This window comes from Saccoglossus kowalevskii, chromosome 17 (assembly GCF_978046115.1).
Source record: "Saccoglossus kowalevskii chromosome 17, keSacKowa6.1, whole genome shotgun sequence".
Classification (NCBI taxonomy): Eukaryota; Metazoa; Hemichordata; class Enteropneusta; family Harrimaniidae; genus Saccoglossus; species Saccoglossus kowalevskii.
The window spans coordinates 14,674,984-14,686,086 of record NC_140657.1 but is presented as its reverse complement, the minus strand read 5'-3'; positions in this window follow the sequence as shown (position 1 = coordinate 14,686,086).

Genomic DNA, 11,103 nt, shown 5'->3' with positions numbered 1-11,103 from the left:
TGAAACCCTTTGTGTCAGCAAAATTTGCCCCTCATAATGCAAGAAATAGCGTTTCAGAGAGTCTTGATTTAAACTTGTTTAGAGGGGAGCATGCCCCGGACCCCCTAGTAAGGTCAAGCCTTCGGCGCAAGGTTATTGAGCAGATCTCGTCCCCTCATGCACAATTTCGTGCCGCCGCCTCTGACGTTTCATTATTTCGCTTGTGCTCGCTTTAATTTCTAGTATGTATGTTTGACCTCTGCAACTTGTCAGTATAGAAACAAAAGTATAACTAAACAATTAACTTGTATAATACTAGTACTCAAAGTTAGCGATGAATAGTTATTACGAGGATACCTGAAAGTATGCACGAAGACAGTACAGCGGGAGTATTGCGACGGTGCACTGTCTGAGTGCATACTTTAAGGTATACTCGTAAAAACCTTATTATTATACAGCTTTTCCTTCCAAGGAATACATCATGGGAATGCCGAAGTCCAAAATGTTTAGAACAGAATCAGCGAACTTCTTTATGTGGAGTTCGGTCCTGTTTTTTGTTATTAGAGGACGCTTATGCGCGTAATCATTCCATATTTGGAAGTCGCATTCCCTAATATGGTAGGATTTAAAAATATCCCGTAAAATACCGCAATGTTACGGCACGCTGTAAATTAATATGGCGTTACGGTGACATATATATATTAATAATATACAATATACTTTAAGTGTTGATGTAGTGAAAGAAAATATTATATAATCTACTTACCAATTCATAAGTTGCACATATATCTTTACTGGTTCTTGTAGCATTTTGCTAATGCCATTTAGGTGGTTTAGTGTGCAATATACTGTGACACGGGACATAATGAATTCAAAACAGACAGAGAAAGACGAGGTTGTATAAATATGCTTACCCATCTTAATATTTGACACCAGCTGCTTGAACGCGACCTTCATTACACCATCACCGAATAAAAGTTTTTCCATTTATAACAACTTTTTTGATTGGCTGCTGTTTAGCCTCTCAGCTCAGGACCAGCAATTCAAAGCCGGCATAATGTCACGATTGACATTTACAACTCGTTGCCAACAAAATGCTCATTAAATTTCGCCTGAGACTGATAATAGCCTCACTGAGTTAAATGATTTAAGGTATAGATGCAGGTTTGTGGGCACTCGGAGTGATTTTGTTTCTTACACAGTCTTGGCTAGATAGTATTAAACTTTCTGAGCATTGTCAATGCTGGAACATACTCAAAAAACAATTTTAAAATATAGCAAGCCGAGGCACGCGTATGTGATTAACCTCGAATAAAAGGACGTCTTGCATATTCGGACAATGACATTCGAAGTGTGAAATACTGATTGGGATTAAATATTTACGGCACACATCCTGCTTGACAACATTGTAATATGAAAACAAAACATACTATATATACCCCTGGACCCTATTGTTATGCAAATCAACCGATACTTGAAATAGATTGATTATTTATGAATACAAGCAAGGATGTATGGCAAGAACACTCGAACATAGCACCACTTTTATTAGTATCGATTATCGGGCACGTAGTTAAGCGATACTGCTTTAAAAGTAAACACAACAATGTTTATCCTTCCGAGAAAGACGGATAAATAAAGAACATAAAAGCAGATCATGGAACTATAGTTCCATGAGCAGATATAGCCAGCAGAAAGGTCTGTTTCTCTGATAAACAAATGGCGTAACCAACAGGTCACAAGTTCAAATTACCATGACATTTAAATATGTTAATCAGGGTTCGACGATCTCACTGAATGTATACGGTGGAACTATTTGCCATACAATGGTGTTATTATATTAACGCACTCTTCTAGAATGTAATGTTCACAATGTTTGTTTTTGTTATACAGTAGTTGCATTCGCACACGGCTTCTTAGCACGGGGTAAGTGGCCAAGAACGTTAGCCCGTGTTAAGAAAACGTGCGCGAACGCTTAGCACGAACTAAGACAAGCTGAATACGGGTGTTAAATCTTGTCCGATTTTAAGCTCCAGTTGCTGCCCGTTGCTGCTGCTATTTCGTTACCCCACTCAACACAATTTGTTTGTTTGCCTGCGTATTTGCTTGCTTGCTTATTTATTTGGAAAATATATATGAACAATACAAGCTTTTTATCAACACATAGCAACCAGGCGGCCACTGCTTAGGCATTCCACCGTGTCACGGTGTAAGGTCTGCTAACTGATTTGAGAGGGGCACCCACAGAACTCACACTGGACAGGGGGTTCTTTTAATGGGGTCGACAAAACAATAATACTGCTAATGAAATACACATACACCAAAATATCAAGTTAAAGCTCCTGGCTTTAATACCTCCCAAAACAGTTACAAGAAACAAAGCACAGAAAAATACAATGAATATATTGACTAAAATAAGGGATTGTTTAGGGGAGTGTGCATTGGTTTTAACTCACAGTTCCAGGATTCAGAAATGGATGACAGTCAATGGCTTCAACACAACGACGAAAAAATACAAGAGTCTTGCGGAGGAACGCTGTTATTTTGATAGCAGGAGATCGAAGAGCAGTTCATACAAGTCTCACAGGATGATGGTTGAAGCCTGTGTCACTTGTCTCACAATATCGCAGCAGCAACACACAGGGTAGTCAGTTGAAATGATGGACCCAAACTGTCCTCAGTCTAGCCAGTTTATAGGCATAAATAGTCCAGAATCAGAGACACCACCTGGGTTCTCACATGAGCCAATCATAATGTGGACTTGCCAGGATGCTGAAACACCGTTGTTTATGCAAAATCTCAAATTTGCTATATATATTTGTGTGTCCAGCTATTGGCTGTTTGCATGGTTAATCTGCCAAACCTTAGAGTTTTATTGGAGAGTTTGTAAGAATGTGTAGGAGAAAGGGACAGTGAGGTGTTACCTCGGCTGACGGTTTTGATAAATAAAGCTGGGCTACATATAAAATGTGTATTCCTTTGGGTCGAACCTGGTATCTCTACAGTGTAAGAGTTATCTGCCAAGCAAGTCGAAGTTCCCTTTACACTACGTCCCATTCGTAACACATGGTGGTGAAAAGCATAAAACGACAAAAATACTTTCATAATTTCGTAATAACTTTCGTATTTACATTCAGCTTTGATTTTCAAAGTGTCTTCGTAATCGAATTTGCCGAATCTGCCCGTACTTGAAAATCAAAATATTGCAAATTTGCCGCTGTGAACTCGGCATCCAACAGTGTGTGTTTACATGATTCGTCCTACATGCAGACGCAATTACACTAGAATGTCTGTGTAATTTGCATAAACCGAGAAGTATATTGTGATTTTATTTCCTTTCACGTGACCAGTACTTTTTAATTCAGCTCAGAGAACTAGAATATGAAAGATGGCAATGTCAACTTTTTACGACATAATATATCGAGTCATTATATTATATTTCATTAAACTTGTCAACATTTGACAAAGATAATATATCAAATATTTCGCGACCAAAAATGTTTTAATCCGCGAAAATAACGGCCGCAGTAATTGTAATGTTTATACATGGATACAGTAAAATATTAGGTTCTGAGTCTTACGACGGTGATAGATAGTAAGAATGTGTAAAATGGCATTTTTCAGCTTACTGTGTCTTCAGCATGAATCCATTTCAGCATAAATCGATTTCTGTAAAACCTACGATTTGGAACAAATATTCAAGAAAAACCCAACCCTTAAAAACAAATTCACCAGAAAAAAAAACGCCCTTTGTGACAAAATAACCACAATTGCTCAAACTTATGGTAAAATAAAATAAATCTATCATTGCTAATGTCACACATTATATCAATACTGCATAAATACGACACCTTTTCTTTTCGCCTAATTATATAAAGTCTTTTGTAAAAATTGCTAATTAGATAACAGTTAAACATTGAACATGCAGACCTAGAATTAGATTAAAGGCTGCCATCTTATTCTAAATAGTACAGTCAATCAACATATCGCAATTCACACTAACGGCATACTTCAATATCCATGGCATGTAAACATTGCTAGATACGCTGATACAATAAAAGAAGTTCCACAAAGAGAAAAAAAATTGTTATTTAAATATGCTTAAATGCATCTTTGACCATTTTCTTTATATTCAGTATTTAAAATTCGAAACTTTTGAGTTTTAAATAAGATATAATGATTTTTAATTATTTCAGCTTTGTCAACTTTGAGCTGAACTATGCCATGGAGCACATGTTGCTACAAGTAGCATATTTTCCCACCATCATTGTCACCTCTGTATTTCACAACTCAATGAGATCCCCTAACTTGGAATGGACGATGACTACACATAGGTGTGACAATCCTAGTATGGGAAAGAAATGTGTTAACTCCATATTGGATTATGCAAAGAATTGTTGAATAGACAATTGAACTGTAGAGGGCGTTAAAATAAGCTGTTTGCCTCTCCTGTTTCCAAGTAACGCGTTAGTTTTTTGTTTTTTAAATAAATTTATGGTTATATTGTTGGACTTTCGATTAATTTTACTGGAAAAATTGTTTTGAATTGTTTGGCTGCAAGCGAGTCCAATGGGTCTTGGGGGCAAGTGTAGGAACCGTAGTGACAGGTAAGTCTGATTTCTTCACATTCACTCGATCTTATTTATCTTTTATTATTTTGATGAAAAAAAAACATGCATCTATCGTGTCTACTAAAACATTTGGTTGAATTTAAATCAGTTTTAGAAGATTATTATTGACTAAATAAAAATGCTCAGATACAATATATCTCTCTGAAAGTTATTACATATAGAACATTTGCAGTGTCAAATCAGATCACAGTGCTGCTAATAATAGCATTATTGGGAGAGTCACTGAAAATGACTTTTGATCAGTTTGCTTCAAAATATTTAGGGACAGGGTTAATAATCCTATAATAATTTTGTTACTCTAGCCTTTCCATTGTAAAATTCTGTCAATAGTGAATGTATACTATCCACACCTCCTCGTTGAAAGGCAATACGCAAATGCTGATTTTTTAGGGCTACGGCTAATATATTTCCCACAATTCATAGACGTGACCCGCACGATAATAACGAAAGTACAAGGCATGATCACTGATAAAACATAGAGGGCAGCATAAGCAAAATTGCAAATTTTTAAATAACGGTTCTGATATAAATGTATATATAACGAAATTAAAAACAAACAAAAACTGATATTGCCAAGTTCAAACTGCCAACCATAATTTTCTGGTCAAAATTATATGATAGTGACACAACGCACGAGGTACGTAATTTACTCATCATAATATTATTAATGATAAACGGCACTGAGATCTTGACCAAGTGCATGTGGCACAATATTTATTATCGCATTCATTCTCTACACAAGCATAGTTGAATCATTTCTTTAAATAGCTAATGACAGATACAGTAAGATACTTGTGTTTGTTTCTAAGAGCATACAAGTCATTTCCTAATGTCTTTCTTACATGGTTCTTGTCACGCCACTTCTCTATTTATTTATCAAACTGATGTCTAGCATGTGCTATGGTGGTGCTATCATCATCGCCTACAAAAGTGCCTACTAGTACATCACTACTTTTTTGTCTTTTCCAGCATCACTCCAACCCATGTACTACAACTGCATATAATAAATATATAAATATCAGCAACTTGTTACAAGACATCCAATATAATAATTTGTGATGCAACAATAAATGTTTAAAAAAACATTCGAACGTATCTACCACGTGTGCCTATAAGCATCACTTATAAGAAAGGAAACATTTATCTATTATAACTAGCCTAAAAGATTATTGTAACTACTCCCACTACCTCGTTTTTGCCATGCCTCATCAACTGATGATGCGATGTTTACCAGTGAGAATATAAGTATACATACTTTGTAGCCCAGGCAAAGAGTTTTAGGTAAATTGTGAATTGTTAATCGTGAATTATGGGTATATTCTGTGGAGTGCGGATCCATTGTATGTAAATGTACTTCTCTATGAGAGGAATAGTATCGTTGATGTAATTTTTTTTACTACTTCCTCTTAAAGCCAAATATCGATGACACAGGTTCACGAGTGCTCCACAAACAAACAAATTATTTGAATTTAATATTCAAAATTAGGCTCAGCAACGAACTCAATGATATGGGTATTGGTTGTCATTTATCTGGAAAACTTATTAATGTAATGCAGACGGCATAGTTTTAATATGACCGTCTGTGAAGTGCTTGAATTTTTTGCTACGTTTAGTTATTTTGCCAACACACATAATATCAAATTATATACTGCCTCCTCGTAGTAGTATCACTCGTGTCCCTCGCGTGTATGGTTCTAAGTTGGATTTCGTTAGTAATTATTCATACCTATTGGTCATTGTGAACACATTAAGTAATAATTGTTGTGACAAGAAGCGTTCAATGAAGTATTTTTATGTAAGAGAAATAATTTTAATAAGTGCTCTGTTCCGGTTAAGTTGACTCTATTTTAAAATGTTTTGTTCGCGTATATTAGTTGTATTTTCCAAATCAAATCTGAATGTTGTGCGGGTTGCTTATAACAACGCTTTTCGCGTTATATTTTATGTCAGTAGCAACTTGAGTATTTCTGAAATTCAGGTTTTAAATGGTGGTCTGACATTTTTAAATAATCTGCGAAAGTCTACAGCTATATTTTACAGTAAGATTAAGCTGCTAGAGAGGATTGTTTAATTGCGGCAGTCATGTCTATTGACATGTAGAGAGACAGCAACTATTGGAAAAGGGTCTTCACTGATATTTTTACGACACCCTGTTTTTAACTTGTTTGGCTTGTGTGCTCTTTAGTAACTTTTAGTAATAATTAATAATAATTTAGTAATATTTTGAGCTGGTTTTCGAAATAAAAAAACAAACAAACTATTTTTTGACTATATAAGCGAAATATAGATGACCAAATATGTGATGTAAGATAAGATAACTTTATTGACATTATTCTTTCTATAGAAGATGAACATAGTCAAGTGAAATAAAAAAAAAAGTAAAAAGGATAATCAAAAAATTAAAATAACAGATTAATTAAAAGGCAATTACAAGGTAGTACAGAATCAGGTGTTTTATTAATACACACCTGTTTGCATTATAAACACACAAAGCTTAATGTGGCAGTTTGTCATAATGTAAATAAATTTATCAGAATGATCCATTGAAGTAAAACTAGGATTATCCTTATGTAAGTCTGTAAAAAGTATCTGCCTCATTTTATTGTGCTGTGGGCAGTCCATAATGTAATGGTACTCATCCTCAACTGAGTTATTGTCACATCTTGTGCAGATTCTGTGTTCCAGTTTTGTTTTTGGTCTAGTATACCTCCTTTTCTCAATCATAAGCTGATGGTCACTAATTCTTAATTTACAAATATATTTTCTATATTTTGAATTATTCACATCCATCAAATACTTTTCCATTTTGAAGTTTGTTTTAAACTTCCTGTAGGTGCGAAGTTTGTTGAGGTCTCCTGAATCAGATTTTTCTAAATTAATGTCACTCTTCCACTTTTTTGAATAATCATCTTCTATTTTTTCTAAAACTCCCTTCACACTTTTACTATCCCCAATCCAGTAATCATTAATATTATCAACACCAGTTATTTGACTGATTGTTGTTGCCCACTTTGTTTTGTTGTCAATATTGTAAGACATTGCCTCGTGAATTAGAGTGTTTTCTTTCACAGTGCATGATCTATGCCAGTATTTTATCATCATTTTATTAATAAATACTGACAGTGGATGTCTACCCAGCTCTCCTCTTACAGCCAAATTTGTTGCAGACTGGTTAACTTGGAGGAGTAGTTTGCACAATTGTATGTTAATTTTTTCGATGACTGTTTTGTCTGTATACTTTTCTATCCCCCAAATCTCACAGCCATATGTTAATATAGGTCTAATAACATGATCAAAGACATTCAGCCAAGTTTTTATATTAATGTATGTATGTGTGAAGTTTAAACTTGATAGGTTCAGGCAAGTATGATATATGGTTCTATGGAGCTACATTCGTTTAAACACGATGAGCGCCAGTCAACCATTTTGAATTTGATGGTGACAAAAATGTTTGTGTGTTTCTACGATATGATGTCTGATGTAGTATAGTATAGTATAGTATATTTTATTTGACACAAAAAAATGCATGGAAAATACATAATCTATGGCCAATATACATTACTTTATAAACACACAAACAAATAAACAAACACTGTAAAAATATAAAATAAATGTTAGAAAAAAAATGTTAAATATTAAAAGTTTAATTTTTGTTTTCTGTTAAAATATCATTGATGAATTTTCCCAGGCTGTTGGTAATGAAACCATCATTTGAACTTAAAATTTGTTTCAACATGTTTTGTTCTGATAATGTTAGTAGACTATCATTATACAATGACAAAGTATTAATAAATTGTGTACGACTAGTTATTAACCTTTGGTTCTTACAAACCAATAATGCATGTATTTCATCACCAATAGCCTTGTCTTCACACAAATTACAAATTCTTTCTTCTGAAGGCATGCCTTTGTATCTTAACCTTTCAATTGACAGTGTATGAGCAGAGATTCTAAATTTGGTTATACTTGTTCTATGACTAATATTTTTTTACAAGTTCTAGATATGGCTCAAATTCATATTTTGATTTAAATATCTTGTAAATGCGTAATTTATTATTTTCTGTTTTTTGGAGGGCTGGCAACCACTGGTTATCAATATAGGTTTTCTGTAATTTCATTTTTGTTTGTATACTATTGAATTCTGCATTATCATGTACATTTGTTATTTCGTGTAATTTGTTCACAAATGCTGTCCAGGTGTTGCCATTTAGTTTGCTTTCTGACTTGAATGCACATTGAACCAATGGACTGCATTCTGAATTTAATATTCTTCTTTGGTATTTTAGCATTTGTGTACATATATCAGTGACGATTGGGTAGCTTCCAAGCTCTGCTCTAGAAGCAATGTTACTGGACCTTTTATGTACACCGAGTGTTTGCTTGCAAAATTTGATGTGCAGTTGTTCAAATTGTAATTTGTCATTGAATAATTTTTGAATGAATGAATCATTTGCAATAATGTTACAGTTTTTTTATTTAAATAATTTAAAGTTAAAAGCTGCCCATACTTCTGATCCATACAATATGATTGGCAGAACTGTACTTCTGAATAGTTGTATGGCATTCTTTGGTGAAATGGTATAATTGTGCACATTTAGTGTCTGTCTTAGTGCACCTAGGGCTCGCTGTGCTTTCATCACTAAGTTATCTATTGCTAGTTTAAAGTTTCCACTGCTATGAAAGATAATTCCTATGTATGTATAAATGGAAACTATCTGTATTTGCCTATTACTTAAATAAAAATAAAAATTATGACCCATGATTCTACTCTTTTTATTAAATATTATGATTTTAGTTTTATTGATATTTACCTGTAATTTCCACTTTTCACAATAACTGTTTAATTTGTTAATACTATTTTGGAGTCCTGTCTAAAATAGTATTAACAAATTAAACAGATGTACGTGTGAAAGTTGAACTAAATCCGTTCCGGCATGTCGGATATATGGACCTGAAACTGCATTCGTTGATACAAAATGACCGACTGAATCCAATCCGACAAATATAATGACGTACATCAAGGTTCTATTATGTTAAACCATTGAGTCAACACAGGTGGCACTATTACGCCTAACTAGCCCATGAAGGCTAAATATCCATCCGCCAAAATTTTACTCAGCGTCCTTCCGCGTAACTATATACAAGTATTTATCTTGGTTTGAACACATTCTCTCCCGATTTTTAGCAAGATTTAATCATCAATGAGTTGATCAATTACAATAACGCACAACACTCATCAGAATGTCTTATTTTATTAACATTAAAATGGATGTGAATTGGGAGGTCAAAGGTCTATTTTTCTATTTTTCTCAACCGAATAGCGCCACCTGTATTGACACAATGTGGAAATAGTTCCGACCACCTTCCCCATAATTCCACGCACGCACGGTATGTGTCAGATCGGTTGGTTTGCGGCGATATGCGTGTCAGTGATGTTAAACGTATGTACCAAACAAATCAGTTCATGACTGGGACCTAGTGAAATGTCTTAGTAGGCAAATATACGAAGTCATACACAAGATATAAACACTAAATGAACACTATTTAAAAACATTTAAGCCGATGATAGTGATATGAAATTACAAATAATTAATGTCTGTTAACATGTACATGTTAAAAATCCAAATCAACTAAATACAATTTAATATAAATTACCGATATGAAATCAACATTAGGCTAATTAATGTATTTAATGAAAAGTTATAAATTTACAAAGATACAAAATCCATTTAACCAAATTATTGCCATTATGGATGAATGTTTTCGTGTATAATAGTGGTAATAACAACAACAAACCAAACAAGTCTAAAATACATAATTTGAATAAATTATGTTGATGAAGCACGATCACAGTATACACAGTGCTTGAAGTACACAGTGTATAGTGGAAATAACACACCCGTAGACTAGTCGCATTGAAAATAATACAATAATATCATGAACAAACAAATAACAACAACAACCAAAATATATCAAAATACATTATAAATCATATAAAAAAGGTGAAAATGTGTTATAGACAAGTTTACAAGTTATAATCCTCTTGGAGCAGGTATAATCGGTGAATGAGTTAAATATAATGCAAATAAAAAAATACAAATACATATCGAAAAATTAGTCTTGGCTATTTTCAGTTTACCCATTGAGTTCAATGATCACAGTATTCACATGATATTCGGATTAATTCGATCAAAATATATGATTTGATAACAAACACAAAAATAAAATAGGTTAGTATATGTAGGTTTCATTCTGGCTGGATTCATAAGTAAACATTATATAACACTGTGTACAAAACACACAACACAAGTTTCAGAAATACTTAGAAATTACCAACATTCGTATTTTAACACACAGCATTACATTCAGCATCATTAGTACCCCCCCCCCACACACACACATATAACGACATACCAGCTGAAGTGAGTTTGGCGTCATAGTGGCAGTTTTATAGACATATCATTTCGCTTTAATACGCTGTCAAGTGATTAGT